Here is a 15394-nt window from a genome sequence, read left to right on the forward strand (position 1 = left end):
GCGCAAAATATTTTGCGAATAGCAGAGTGCCGAAGCCCGGACTGACTGAGAAAAAAATGTTATTGTCTCACCAATCTCGGCCACTTCTCAACCCGGGTCCTTCGCTCGTGGTCACCGTGAGCCGTCTCGTGAGCGGTAGCCGCCGCAAACGGTGCCCTGTTTAACGGCACGCCCACACGACCTGAACTCCACGATGAGAAAATAGGTCTCCGTGTTCAACTCCTGCAAAAACAACCGTACGAAAACACGTTAGTACTGCTCTGAAAATTTCCTGCTTACAAAAGGCCATGCCTAAAGCATATGGGCCCCGCCATCTTCGGCTGTTAAGTTTGTTTTCTGGTGTGTTTTTTTTTGTTTTACATGAAGACGAGAACTATTAAGGCCACCAAATATTGTATGCACAAACTGAAACGTTTTCATCAGTACGTGCCTATCGCAACTCTGTTTGTCTAGTTGTTATAGATTCAAAACGCATAGACTAAAAAATAACGACATGGCAGTGCTGAAATCTCTCCGCAATATAGTCGATACTTAACGAGAAGTGACTACGCTTCCAACGGGACCACATAAAAAAATAAGAACCTATAGCAATTTTTTCTATTGGAACCATATAAGTTCCAATAGAATCACAATAGGATCGCTTTGCCCTATATGGTTCCAATAGAATCGCAATAGGATCGCTGTGCCCTATAGGACAAAGCGATTCTTGGTGCGTGCGTGGCTGGCCTTTGTTTTTTGTGTCTTTATATCTCATTGTGGAATGCTCTCTTCAAACTTTTCTTCTTGTTCCTTGCCGGGAACAGGATAATCATCTATCTGATCAGCGACGTAATAGAGTGAACTTACAATTGAGTGAACTTCAAGAGACTCGAAGAAATAGTTCACTTAACTGAAAGTTCACAAAACTTACGATTCACTTGAATACGGAACACCATTTGACCGAGCATATATACAGTCATAAATCTAAAATGCAGTTTCTTCAGAAAAAAAAAGTTATGTAATTTTCATTTGGACCGGCTTGCTTGAAGCGCACAGAGACGAAGCTGTCCAGATAATAGGTTTCTCAGCACTGCCTCTTGCACAGCCTACTGCTGTGACAGGAACAGTGTGATATATCCTACATCCTCGACTTAGGTGCTAGATAGCATCGCAGCTGTTGTCTTGCGGTTATGACACTGGACTGCTGATGCGCAGATCACGGGATCGAATCCTGGCCGCAGCCAAGGTGGTTAAAAAAAAATGCTGGAGTGGACGCACCCCAAAAGCTTTGCCAACAAGAGTGAAGCCAGCCTTTGCCCACCAAAGGTCTTAGCAACATGCTATTTTCTGGTTCTGACCACTGAGACATCAAGTGGCTTTAATCTGTCTAAAGAGTAGGTTAACTATGAATTGAAAGTTAGTTGTTTCCGAATAAATAAGCTACTGGGACGAGTATTGATGACTCAATCTCCAATAAAGCTTGCCTTGAATTTGATACTTACTTAAGACAACTATAGTAACACAAGTACGCATTCAAGGCATTATATGACCCGAAAAAGTTGTCATGTTAACCTTGTTGGGCGGGAAAACCCTCCTTCTCAATCGCCGAATGTCAAAGCTTATCATGCCCCTAGCAAGATGGCTGCTGCCACCGCCACTTACGGTGGGTACGGCTTTACTACTGGGCAATAATTTCCACTCGAGCTGTTTTTTAAAGCCTTCTTGGCCGCGGTGGCTGCATTTTCAATGGGGCAATGCTCGAAGCCCGTGATCTATAGATTTAGGTGCACGTTCAAGAATCACAGGTGGTCGAAATTTCCGCCGTACTTTGCGGTGGCGTGTCTCATAATCATATCGGAGTTTTGGGACGTTAAACGCCAGTAAATATTTTGAACTCAAAGGACGAAGTAACCTCGATAAAACACCAAATTGACAGGAGAGACGGAGCTTATCGCTGAACTCTTATAATGATTCACAGTTGTATGTGTCAAAAACAGCACATACAAATGCGTCCATAACAGGCGCCTCTTTGAAGGCCGACTGTGCACTTGACAAGGCAAAGCGTACATGTCTTATTGGAAAACTAAAAACTTACCTGCCAACACTCAGGAGTCTTGTGGCCGATACTGGGGAGAGTGAGACGAGAGATCCTCGCGTTCCTCTCCGAGGAGCTTTTCTTCCTCGGGGAGCAAGAGTTTCTACGGCATTGGTCGTGGCCTTTCGTCAAGGTGGAACACGAAAGGATATAACTCATTTTTCGACCGATTTGGTGCAAAGCAGCGCCCGTGGAGTTGTTATATATGATTTCATTTGTTACAAATTGTGTTTCATTTGGATCTATTGTATCGTTATACCCTTGTATCGTGATATCACATTGAATTCTTGTGTACATGTATGCTAACATAATCATGTATATTAGAGCAAATGTCTTCACCGTAACGTAGTGATGTTGGTCGTGAAATATAGATGTTCCGAAGTGTATGTGCCCTGTTACTGGAATGGTATGAAGCCTTTGTGTTCTGTACATGCTGTAAATAAATTTTTTCTAAACAGGAGTCTTATCTGTGAAGTAGTTCACGGCGTAATTTTCGTCGACATGGCCTAATGAAGTGTGAGGCCCAGAAGATCGCTTTATGCTCTCTTATATTAGAGTACCGAGTACTCTAAATTGTTAAAAAACCTTTTCACAAAAACACTCCCGTGTGCACGTTGACTTGTGTGTCGTGTTAATTGTGCCCGCTTCAGGTATCAATCTTTCAAATTGAGTGAACTCCGCCAATTGGTTATACGCATAAGCAAGGACAACAAATATTTACTTTGATTGCTTTGGTTGTTTTTGTGCCAAAACCACGCTACGAATGTGAGATACGCCGTAGCGGAGGTCTTCCAATATTTCGACCACTCTGTGGTTCCGTTAAAGTGGACTTCAAACTGCGTACGTGGTCCTCTGTAGATTTTAGCCTTTTAAAGCCAATAGTCTTACGCAAACATTGTTGTTTGTCCATCCATTCGTGTCCAAAGATTCAGCTACTGCGCGAACGTTAAACCCCTTGCTCAACGCCCATAAATCTTCATCTGGTGGTTGCGTTCATGCATGTGAACATTGTCAATCGGAAAGCAATCATCACGCATATTCGAGGCGCAAAATTAACACGCAAGTGTTACGCAGTGCGTCTTTTTTGTTATGAAATTCTTAGAAACATCCAGAGACAGTAGTGTTTATGATGTGGCGCTGACAATGCGACGGTGTGAACGAAAATGTGGTTGTTTTCAACGCTTCGCTAAATAAAAATGAATGCCTTTATATACAACAAACCTGTGCTGCCACTTGCCAGTGGCTCTGGGTTCTAAAAAGCTTTTGTTCCATCGCATCACTGCAATACAGCGTCTTTTGTTCCGCAGTGCCTCCACTTCACCTCCTTAGCAGCGCAGCACGGAAATACGCGACGATCTTTTTCGAAATTAAACCACCGCGTCTGGTATTTTCCAAACGCGCTCGAGCGCTGCCATCTTGGACTGATAACGTTGCAGTTTAGTATTGGTATCAAATAAACAAACGGCGGTACGGTTAACTCATACGCACAAAATCGCTTTGCCGGCACATTAAACGTTTTATGACCACGATCATTCCATATTGTGACATATAATATCTATAAAACAAACGCTTATGAGTCCAAGATGGCGATGCCCATGAGTCGAAAACGATATCCTGTAAATATATATACATATATATATATATATATATATATATATATATATATATATATATATATATATATATATATATATATACACGCACACATATACGGTACATGAAGCCGGTGGTGAAATCCAGCCGAGAATGTCCATATAATTGCAATGCTATCGGAATAAAAAAAAAGAAGACAGGTAGAAAAGTTCTTTTTCAGCCATATTTAGCACCGGTTTCTCCCTTTCACAGGTAAAAGAATTCGTGAAAATTATTGCAACGTAAATAATTACGCTAAAAAGCACGTGGTGTCGTTTCATATCGCATTATTCAAGTCAACACAGTGATTACATATTCACTAAGTCTATTCACAAGTCTAGCTACCAGATCCTGGCCTGCAATCTGCGCCGTGCCCCTGCATGCTTATTTCTATGTCCCGTTCAGTTGCTCTTACTCACTACATGCTAACCAATCAGCTTTCCAACGTGTTTTAGCTGTTCTATCAGTGACATCAAGAAAATTTAGGTAACCTCACACCAGCTGAACTTATAAATCTGGGCGGCCTTCTTTGTTTGTCTCTTGTTTTATATTTCTCTGTTTATTTCAATTTCTTTCTCTCCCTATCACGCCGCTAAGAGTATAGTGTGTTAGATTGATCTTACTTAAAATATTCTAGTAGACCAGATCTCATGTCATCGTAGAACTGTGATAGGTCTAGATATGTGATAAGATCTGTGAATAGCTGTATCAGTGAATGTTATAAATGTTTATTGCGTCGTTATGTATATTAAGCTTCACCTATGTCTTTAAACAAGACCCGTCACAGTGTTCTAGTAAGGCACTCGGCTGCTGACCTGCAGGTCTCGGGATCGAATCCTTGTCGCGGCGGCCGCATTTCTTTCGTTAGAGGCTAAAATGCTTGAAGCCCGTGTGCTTAGATTCAGGTGAACGTCGAAGAGCTTCAGGTGGTCGAAATTCCCGGAGATCTCCACTACGGCGTCTGTCATTATCATACGGTGGTTTGGAACGTTAAACCACAACAATTACTATTCTTTAAACAGGGGCAGCTGGCCTCAACCTTCGTAAAGGATTGTGACATGGGTTCGTGAAAAATGCTTCGCTTGAATGAAATTGTACGCTGCAATATCAAGCCAACGAATAGTGAAGCCAATGAAAGCCTGCGTAAAATTAGTAATTGCATTAGGTTAACTACAGACACAAGTGTAATATAAGGCAAACACATCCTGACGTGGCGGAAAATATCTCCTATGCTCCTCTTATTCGCTGCCCATTGACATTTCGAGGATATTTTTAACAACCAGACCACTCCTTTCACTATGACGTTCATTTCTTAAGCAGATGGGAGTTGTGGGGTCTCAATATGGCGAGTGCCATATTGAGACCCCACACTCTTGTATGAACGGACACAGTTGACACGGTTGGAACAAACCGAAACAATAACACACATTTATTTACCTAATTTTAGAACGACGATATCGTCCGCCGAATTGATACACCAGTCGTTATTAACATGCTAGGAAATCCGTACACAATATTACCATACACTCCATGACAAACACAATAACACGACAAACACGCAATAACACGACAAACACAAAAAATGGTTTCAAATCTGCATGTTACACCGCTAATGTAGCCGAAAGACGATAGTCTTGCGTCTGGAGAGAGGGAACAAAACGTTTATGTGATGTTCTGCGCAAGGAAATCGGTGAATGGTATTCTACAGGCGCTGCGTTAGAGTGCCTCGAGCGTGTGGCGGAGGCAAACGAGCGCATCTAGGCACGTTAGACACAAGTCCCACCTGGCAGTTATCTTCGAAAACGAAGGCGTGCAGCCCGCGGAGAAAGATGCGCGCCAGTCTCGGAGGTGATAAGGCGTAGAACGCAAAGCGACGGGCAGGTGCCGCCACCGTGACGTCGTAGCAAAGCGTTGGAAACACCTTTTTTCAGCATCGCGTAGCACTGTCAGCGCAGCGCGATAAATGCTACATTCCTTAGAGTTACTTGTGTGTGCCTTTTCAAGTATAAAGACATACATACAAAACTTCGAAGTGTTGTTATGAAGCCTCAGATATGCGCAATAATTGCTTTTTAGTTGACAACCGCACAACTATGAACGCTAAACCTTGAGCAATATTGGTGGGCGCGGCGAATGTGGTTGGCTGTTTGGTGCTGTTTGAGGTATCATTAGGGCGGACATACAGACAGACAGACAGACAGACAGACAGACAGACAGACAGACAGACAGACAGACAGACAGACAGACAGACAGACAGACAGACAGACAGACAGACCAGCAATTTTCCGTCGAAGGTCTCAAAGAAAGAATATCGTCTTTAATAACACACCCAAGGCGGCATCGCCAACGCTTGACCTACAACGAGGGCCCCAGACCCACAACCCACGGTGCCACGCGCCGGGGACCCACGCTAGAGACAACCGTTCGCGGCAACTGCCTCGCGCAGAAGAGACTCGCTCAACTGTTGGCGGCCACCACCAGGGCCTTCCGCCTGGGGTCGCCTGGGGTCAACTGTTGCCTTCCGCCAGGGGTCACCGCTGGCGCTACAGCACGATGAGGATGATAGTGGTGATCAACGCGAACACAACGCCAACTACCATCCAGTGGTTGTAACCCGAAGTGCGGCTTTTGGGCGAGACACGTACGCCACACAGCGCAAACAACTTTAGAGGGGATGTCAGCACCCCCACGGAGTACAGACTGATTAAGCTAGGGCAGGTTGTTCTGTACAAACAACTACTTTAGTCTCACTCATGGTTGCCCGAAAGCACACAGTATATACTCAGCCCTGCGTACTGTATTTGTCAGCACGTGATGATTTGAAAATCTTGTTTCAGAAGTTTCGAAGCCCGGTTTGTTCATTAGGGTGGGGGGTTGCTCATTAAGTATGTCATTTATATGGCCGCCCCAATAGCCACCATCTTATAAAAACCTGTTTCTAAACAGTACGGATGCCCTTGTCGTACTTGTATTGCTGTGATTATGAGATAAGCAGTACAAGTCCATGTCTGTTATCTATGAATTGTTTAGCGTATTACCTTTGCTAGGAGTAAACATTGATTGTATTTCAACTCCCGCGTATGGTCACTTTCGGGTCTCACAGTATCAAGCAAGCATAAATGGCCAAGTAAATTCGGTGGTTACTGTAAGGAGTACGTTACATCGAACGTCTCAGTAAAAGCGCAAACGTCGATAATCACGATAGTTACTGCCTTTAACTCGCTTGTGGGACGCAATGGGAGCAGTGGCAGCCGCACAGATACAAGTTTTTGGACTCCTAATAATATTAGATAATATTACTCTCTAACGTAAGCAGCACGAATAAAATGCTACCTAATAATATCTCTACGGTGCTCCATATCGAAATTGCTTCTCCCATACAACCAGTCGTTTATCAACTTCAGTTAGCAGCCATTCCAAAAAAAGTGCCGGGAGAGACGGCTCAATGCAATAAGCAGTTTCGCGTTACCCCCAAAGTGCGCTGGCATGAAAAGAAGGTAACTAGAAGGACAACGTCGATCGATTTCTACGAAGTCGTGGCGATATACAGCCGGCCGTGATTAGCTAAATGGCTCCATTAATGCGTTGTCCATCGAACGAGCAAGCCGCGATTAGGACACGACGTAGAATGAACGCCGTTCTTCCGGTGCACGGGACTGAACGAGCAGAGCACTTCCGGTGTACCTATACGCGCGTTTCGCGTCGCTGTGAGTGAAGCCCACGGCAATCGTTATTTTCGGGAATGGCCCGCTGCCGGCCTCTCACGAAGTGTCATTCATTGGCCAGTCGTGTGCGGCCGCTCGGGGCACTAATGACAATGACGGTGCGCAAAGGAGTCCGAAAAAAAAAAGAGCAAGATGTAAGCATCGTTATAGCGGCCGGAAAGAAAGCAAACTACGTGCATTAATAAGGCCTCAGGGTCACGCTCCGTAACGCAGTACGGTCGCTTTGGGGTCGGTACTTAGTGGCTCCGGGTTATTCAATACCCGTTAGCCAATTTTACTGCAGCCTTTTAGGCGTTGTCACTTTTTTTCTTATTCATTACGTTGTTTTTGGGCGTCGTCTCCACGAGCGCTTCCCCGCAATAAGGCCGACGGATTGTAAGTGGGTTAACTGTCGTCTAGACTCGCCGCCATTTGGTAATGTTCAGGCCACGGTCCCCGGATATTCATTTGTGAAAGAGGCCTAAATTGGATCGACCTTGCTTTGTACTGTACGGGGGTGGGAAGAGCGAAAGAGTGGCGCCACCTACTGTTAGAACAAGAACCTAACACACGGCATAAAGTGCACTCTGTGAACGTTCATGAGTGTCGCATACTTGCGAACATGGCGTGGTAGCAGACGATGCATGAAGCCAGCCACACTACGGGGTTTCGTTTTCTCTCCACTAGGTGACGACTCTGTTTCATCTCGAGGCCAATAGGGTTGCACGTAGGTATGTCTGTGCCTTAATAAGCGTCTTTAATAAAAGGAAAAAAAGACACAAGGGTGCGTTTATAATGGTTTCTTCGGTTCCTAACTGGAGGTTCACGTACTCGAGGCCTTTGAGTAGGCTTCACGAAGGCGTTGCATGTACACGATAATGGCGTTCTTGAGGTAGGGATGGGTAAATATATAAACTTTATGTATGGAGGAAATATATACTATGAACAAAATACGATTGTTTGCTCCATATGGTCATATATAAGTACATAAAACTTAACTTAATCGTTTCTTGCTCTAGTCTTATTGACTACAGGTCTATTGAATGTTCGGGCCTTCGTAACTATAAGGATTATTCGTGAAACTTTGTTGGAGTTAACGAGAGGATCACCTTAGCAAAGTGCATGAATCACATCGCACCAGACATTCTTTGGGGAGAGATAAGTTTGCTCAGTTTCTTTTTTCCCCAGAAGTTCTAGCGTGATATGTCGTTTGCTGTCATCACGTCATATCGGGGCTACACTCCAGTATAATACGTCCGACTATCGTGAAATCTCGCTCCCGTAATGTGCTCGAAACCCGGTCTCGACGAAAAAAAAAGTATCTAAGCAAAGCACTTCGCGACGCTTGAGATCTTGCTTGTGAGCGAAGATATCGAAAGCGAAGACATTCGTTCGGTCTTTTTCGCTCGAGGAAATCATGATTCTTTAGAAGCATCGACATTACGCAAAGGAGAGCGAGACAGAAAGCACGGAAAGGCGTATAAACGGCCTGTCAGTGTTCACGCTTTCCACTCGCTAGGCGCCATTTTTTTTTTCGACGCCACTGCACGTACTGTTCAACGAAACGTTTTCTTTATTATCGTACATATTTCATTTCTGTTGACGCTTGCTTTTCTTTCATTTTTTTTCTGGTTCTGAGTTATCGGCATTCTCTCGTCAACGCCAGCCGACTTGGAACAACAGCGCCGAGACCGTGCATTGAATGCGAAGTGTCGATAAGGATCAAACAACGCACGCAAGCGCACGAACGGCGAACGACGCACGCACTAAAGCACGCACTGGAGATGCTAGCGATAGCACGATCCTCAGTCAAAGTGCGCAAGAACGCGCACTTCCGTTGAGCCAAATGCGTCCCGGCACTGCTTTCTCGAACGGAAGGAAGGAAACAAAGATATACGCTTCGTTTCTCCATTGATTTATTTTTTATGATAACTTCATTCGTTTTTGTTTATCCTAGCGTTCATCCACTCTCCGCGTCAACGCGTCATCTTCGGCCGTAACTCGCTCACACTGATAAGCAGCAAAACCTTTCGCGAACGCCCAGACCGCTGAAGACATCGACGAAACACTCAGAACCCGTATTTTTTATCACTCGCTGAATATAACTTTTCCACGCTACTGTTTCCGGGTTTTGTTGTTGACTTGTTTCCTCGCTGTTTACGTTTACCGTTTTAAGCATCCAAATATTTCCTTTTCAAAGAGCAGTCGGCAAGGTGGAGGTTTCTCGCTCACTTTACGTCAGGTTTTCTCCGCGTAGCGTTACATAAATTGTTCTTCCGAACCGTATCACCCTAAAGAAAAGTCGAGTATTTGGATAGTATTTCTTCTGCAGTACAATACTCGCCATGCTACTTGCTCGTGCTGACTTTCATAAAAAGTCGAATCTCGCCTCTTTCCTGGAAAGGATACCATGTCACGCTGATTTACAGGCACTCGGCAGTAATGTTTGTGATTTGAAAGTGCTGGGATTACGTTGATAACGAAAGACAAAGAAATTTAAGAGGAATGAATGGTGATTGTAGTTGAGTTGCAAAAACACTCCCCAAATGCCCCTTTTTTAGAGTGTATGGGAGTGTTCAGCGAGGAAATGCAGCTTCTACCGAATTTCCTCTCTTCCCTGCGCCACGTTCACTATCCCAATTCAAATGTCACTGTCATTACACGACGTAGTACGGGTGTTGACATACCTAGACAAAGCTGTCCACTTTGCGGGGTTTTTTTAAAAATTAAATTTGTTATCAGTTTCATAGTAAAGATTTCTTGGGCATTGATTGATCAACTTACTCACTCAATCACTCACTCAACGCACACTAGGTTAGCTATCACCGCAGAACAAATTGTGCTGTGACTCATCGTGTATGACTAGAGGATTTTGCTGATACAAGCACAAAATTTGTGCGATAGCTTCATTTGTTATCACAATCAAAACTCTATGTAATTGCACAGCCAACGTTCGTTCTCAGCTTATTTCGATATTGAAATATAAGAAATTAGTTATATGCTTCACACAGCTATTAGATGGCTGTAATTTCACTAAATCATGGTGTAGATCGCAGTGGCAGCCGCGTCCTTGCTTTGTATTCTGTGAGCAGAGAAGCATGTCATTTATCAATAGTAAGATCTGGGGTTTTACATTCTCAAAGAAAGATATTCTAGGGCCCGTCATAGTGAAGACCTCCGGAAATTTCGAGCATCTGCATTTTTTTTTCACGTGCAGTGTTCTTCCACATGACGCCGGCTTCTAGAATTCCACCTCCACCCGAGGACAGGATCGGACCAGCAAGAGTGGTGGAGTATCAGTTAGACAAGTGCGGGAATTGAAAAAGCATTTAGAAAAACTGTTTAACGACTTACAGCACTCGGTACTCTACTATGGTTTTTTGGGTTTTTTGGGACGGCTGAAAGCCGTCCCAAAAAACAAGTATTATTGACACGATATATAACATGGAGGTTTTTATAACTACAGCATTAGAATATCTGTATGTATATGATAGCATAGGTGCGCGCGCGTGTTTTTTTTGTGTGTGTGTGTGTGTGTGTGTGTGTGTCTGTTTTGCAGTAAGGACAATTAAAATTACCCGTAGGGTACTTTCTGTAGCGCATTTCCTGTAATCATTCGCCTTTTTATGTGAAGAGCTGGTTTTGAAGAATTGTTTTACAGGGCTATACCACTATTACCAATGCAGCGTGCTCAATGACGATGCTCCTGAGATATAATGATGTAGGCTTTCCACTTGCGTGTAAAAAAATGACTTGTCAATACGGCACGTAGAAATACTATCCAAAACATAAAGTATACTCCCAAATTGCGAAAGGATGGTAAAGGAATAACGGTTCCTGCACATCACTGGTTTTAACAACGCCGTCATATACGCTGGGACCGTTCCCAGCGATTGAGTGTTCGCGAACGCATTACTCTCGAGTCTGCTTAGTGACGTATGCATGAACAACGCAAAACAAAAGTCGGAGAGGTGCTCCTACTCCGTCTACGCATGTTCTCTATACTTTAATCGCAAGTGACTTCAAAGTGTGGTACTCAAACATACATTTTTTTTACTATTACCCAGTTCCTTTCTTCTCTGAGGATACTGCATAATCCGTCTTGACCCCAGAGCCACGAGTGCGCGTGCTCTGAAAGACCATGATGATGGATCGACGCGCGGACATGGTCTGCTATATTCCGCGTTTCGTCATCATTGCTGCGCTCGCTCCAACGCGACTCGCTCGCCCAGTTGTGTTCGCCATGGACACACGTTGCAACAGCACTCCCCTCTTTTGTGATTCTTACTACTCGGTATTTGTTTCTTTATCGTTTTACGGTTGTCTAAGCGCTAGTTCACGTCCGAAAGTCTGGGAGCTTTATGACACGTTGCGTAAACAAGTGCCCCGTTCACCACTTCATCGTTCTCGTTTCTCGATGGAACAGGCAAATAAACGACAAGTTCGCCCAAGGGGAACGGAGAAATGGCTGGACGATGACTTGTGTCGTCTAGGGCCCGCGTGGAGCGGCGCTCTAGATATCAATGCTGGACGTTAGACAAGGAAGGCGAGAGGCCACCTCTTGTGAGAGCACTGTTAACACGGGGCCCCGTCGCGGCGGTCTAGTGGCTAAGGTACTCGGCTGCTGTCCCGCAGGTTGCGGGTTCGAATCCCGGCTGCGGCGGCTGCATTTCTGATGGAGGCGGAAATGTTGTAGGCCCGTGTGCTCAGATTTGGGTGCATGTTGAAGAACGCCAGGTGGTCGAAATCTCCGGAGCCCTTCACTACGGCGTCTCTCATAAGCATATGGTGGTTTTGGAACGTTAAACCCCACATATCAAATCACTGTTAATACAAGGGCCTTGACAAAATATTGCGAAAAGAGCACAGCTCATAAATTGAAGCTCAAGCCCTACTTTTGAACGTTTAGTGAAGCAATGTGGAGCTGTGGATAATGAATGCAGCAATTCACTCTTTTTGACTATATTTGATGACGCCCCGCGTTTAATATTCAGTCAAACCGCCGATTTCTGGTATTTGAAGCCTGCCTTAAAGCGACAGCAGTTATTGGATCACAAATAAGGCCATTTTTTTGGTGCCATAGTTGTCGATATTTTTAAAGCTGAAGCCCCAGAAAAGGTTGACAAGAGATGAAGGGGACAACAAAGACAAACGCTTGCCCTCATTGTCCTGTTTGTCCACTGTCCAGCTTTTTTATAACTTCAGCTTTTAACGTATGAAATGACAACTAGCCCGCTACCACACCTTGCGTAGTTGCCCACCGTTGTCGCTGCCATGGGTGCACGTAACCACTATCCCTGGGAAATGAAAAAAATGTGGTACGTAATTGAAAACCGCCGAGGACCGAATGGGATTTCATATAGAGTCTTCTGTGTGCCACCCAGTATTCTACCACCGAGCTGGACCAGTGCTTAAAACGCCATTGCAAACCAATCCCCTTCATGTCCGGAAAGAATTCGCGTTATTATGTGTAATAACACATTCAAGAAAAGCAAAGAAACAACCGGGCTTGACAAAGTGCGAATTGCGTAACAAGTGGGTCGTCGAATGGCCCAACCCATTACAAAAGCGTCAAGCATAATTCTTTATTGTCATCCACCACAGCATAAAAAAAATTGTGCAAATTACTTGTGTAGCGGATACCACGCTTCTCTGAAGAATATCATATTTGATGCATCTATACTAAACAAGAATAATGATAACCTATGGCGTAGTGGGTACCCTGCAAAAGTGCTTCTAGCAGTTACCCAAAGAGTGTTCGACAAAGGCCCTGAAAGGCATTTTGGCTTTATCGTAATGAGATGCGTACATTCCAAACGCACAAACCAGTACCGCAAACTCAAACCAGTTGGCGCATAACGACAACACGTAAACATGTTTTGTTGACAAAAAAAAAAGTCCTGCAGAAGCGTTAATGAAACCTGAGTGGTAGATCGTGACGTCCTGCACAATTAACTGCGACTTGTCTACGGCCTTATAAAGCAGGCATTGAATTGAGCAAACATCCAACCGTACTCGTAATGAGAGACGCGAAACATACTTCGCAAAGTGGATTCAGAAATTTAAGCCTGAAGTTCTCATTTCCGATCCTACGTAGCCTTGTCTTTTGTGGCAAGTCACATGCGCTTTACGGGCGTTATCATAAAGAGCTTTTCGCAATCACTAGACTTGTTCTGGCAGCAGAAAGCACGACAACCACTCACGGCAACGAACAGCGACGTCATTTTTGGGTGAAAAGTATTTCACAGCGCAGCGCGCACGGAAATGTTTGTACCCGTCAAAACAGATATCATGCCCATCCAGAGGTGTTGATCAAGCAAAGAGCAAACGCTAGATAATGTGCTGCCATATGTGAAGCATTTTGAGACTCGTTATGCCCCTTCAAAAAAATGCCATTTCAACAAACCACAACACTCGCATAGATTTAGCTTTTCATTCTCACGACACCATTAAAGAAGTGAAGTACTGCAGTTGCCATTTCGCCGACCATAAGGCATTGCTTGTTGCGATTGGCCGAGGTCTCCAGAAGAACAAGTCGAACAATTGCCAGATAACTAACGCAAGATAGATGACAGAGTGTAACCATTTAGGAATACAGGTGTCACGCCTACGTGCAGTTCATAATACAGGACTATGTGACTATTTCACTGTAAAATATTTTGATGAAGTTGTTATAAAAGGGCTGTTAAATATAGATCGAAAAACTGTACCATTACTAAAAATACTTCGCAATTTGCGCGCGCGCGCCGTGTGTGTGTGTGCGTGTGTGTGTATGTATGTATGTATGTATGTATGTATGTATGTATGTATGTATGTATGTATGTATGTATGTATGTATGTATGTATGTGTGTGTGTGTGTGTGTGTGTGTGTGTGTGTGTGTGTAACAAAACATATTAATAAGTATGCACTTAGTGGTTGAAGGGGTACTAGGGGCCAGATTTTGCTGTCGCATTCAACTCTTAAAGGCGAAGAATAATGGTCCCCCAATTTTTGGTTTAGAGCGGCAGCGTAGCCAGGGGGTGGTACACCAAACCCATGTGCCCCCCCCCCCGCCCCAATATAAAGAACCATTTCAAAGAGGAGCTCCCCACCCCCTCTTTTCCAAATTTTTTCACCCCCTCGGCCTACATTTGATATTTCATTGCATTTGCACGAAAAAAAAAGGGGTGCTTCTTATTCAAACTTAAAGCAACTTGGAAGACTCTTATATACACTGATGAATGACGAGCACAGCGCGGTTTTGCGGGCAAAGTCTATTCAATCGCCTCTCTCGTATTCACTTTCACCTCCCGTCTCTCGCAGACCCGCAAAACACGCGCGCCGTCGTGGTGAACGAGACGAGCGTTCGCATCTGTTGGCAGCGGCCCCTCTACGGCAACGTGTCCGGCTACGTGGTCAAGTACAGGGCGACCTCAGAAAACGTCACCTCGTACGTCAACGTGACCACGAGCGCCCCCGACAAGTGCGTCCCGGTGCTCAAGCTGCGACCGTGGACCGACTACGAGTACCGCGTGTACGCCTGGAACGGCCGAGAGGAGGGCATCGGCAGTCCTGTCGACCGATTCACCACGCGCATAGACTGTGAGTAATGCTGCTACAGTGCCAGCAGAACAAAACAAAAAATAGCTGCATGCAGATCGCCTATCTCTTCTTAGCTGCAACTAGACAGTGTGAGCGGAACACACAGCAGAGGTGCAGTAAGTAGACAGGGCACGAGCTGTTCTTCCAACTTCGAAATGATGTTATTTACGATGTGAAAAGCCAATATTGCCGCTAGTATGCAACATCGGATTATAAGAGGAATCCCAAAAAGTATATAGATTGACCTAACCAGGCTATAAAGAAACAAATAGTAGTCAAAAACAGTACCGCATGATAAACTATGCAACATGTTACAAGAGAAAAGAATATGTTGCAGAAAAATATTTCATTCAGCATTGCACAAAGCTTGAAAAAGTCGAGTCGTTTAGGTTCCCGTTTGG

At 44.5% G+C, this 15394-nt stretch overlaps 1 pseudogene; it reads left to right on the forward strand.

Annotated features, from left to right (window-relative positions):
• Nucleotides 1-15394, forward strand: part of LOC142772226 (uncharacterized) — a 77354-nt pseudogene that overhangs the window by 13775 nt on the left and 48185 nt on the right.

This window comes from Rhipicephalus microplus, chromosome 9, assembly GCF_043290135.1.
Source record: "Rhipicephalus microplus isolate Deutch F79 chromosome 9, USDA_Rmic, whole genome shotgun sequence".
Lineage (NCBI taxonomy): Eukaryota > Metazoa > Arthropoda > Arachnida > Ixodida > Ixodidae > Rhipicephalus > Rhipicephalus microplus.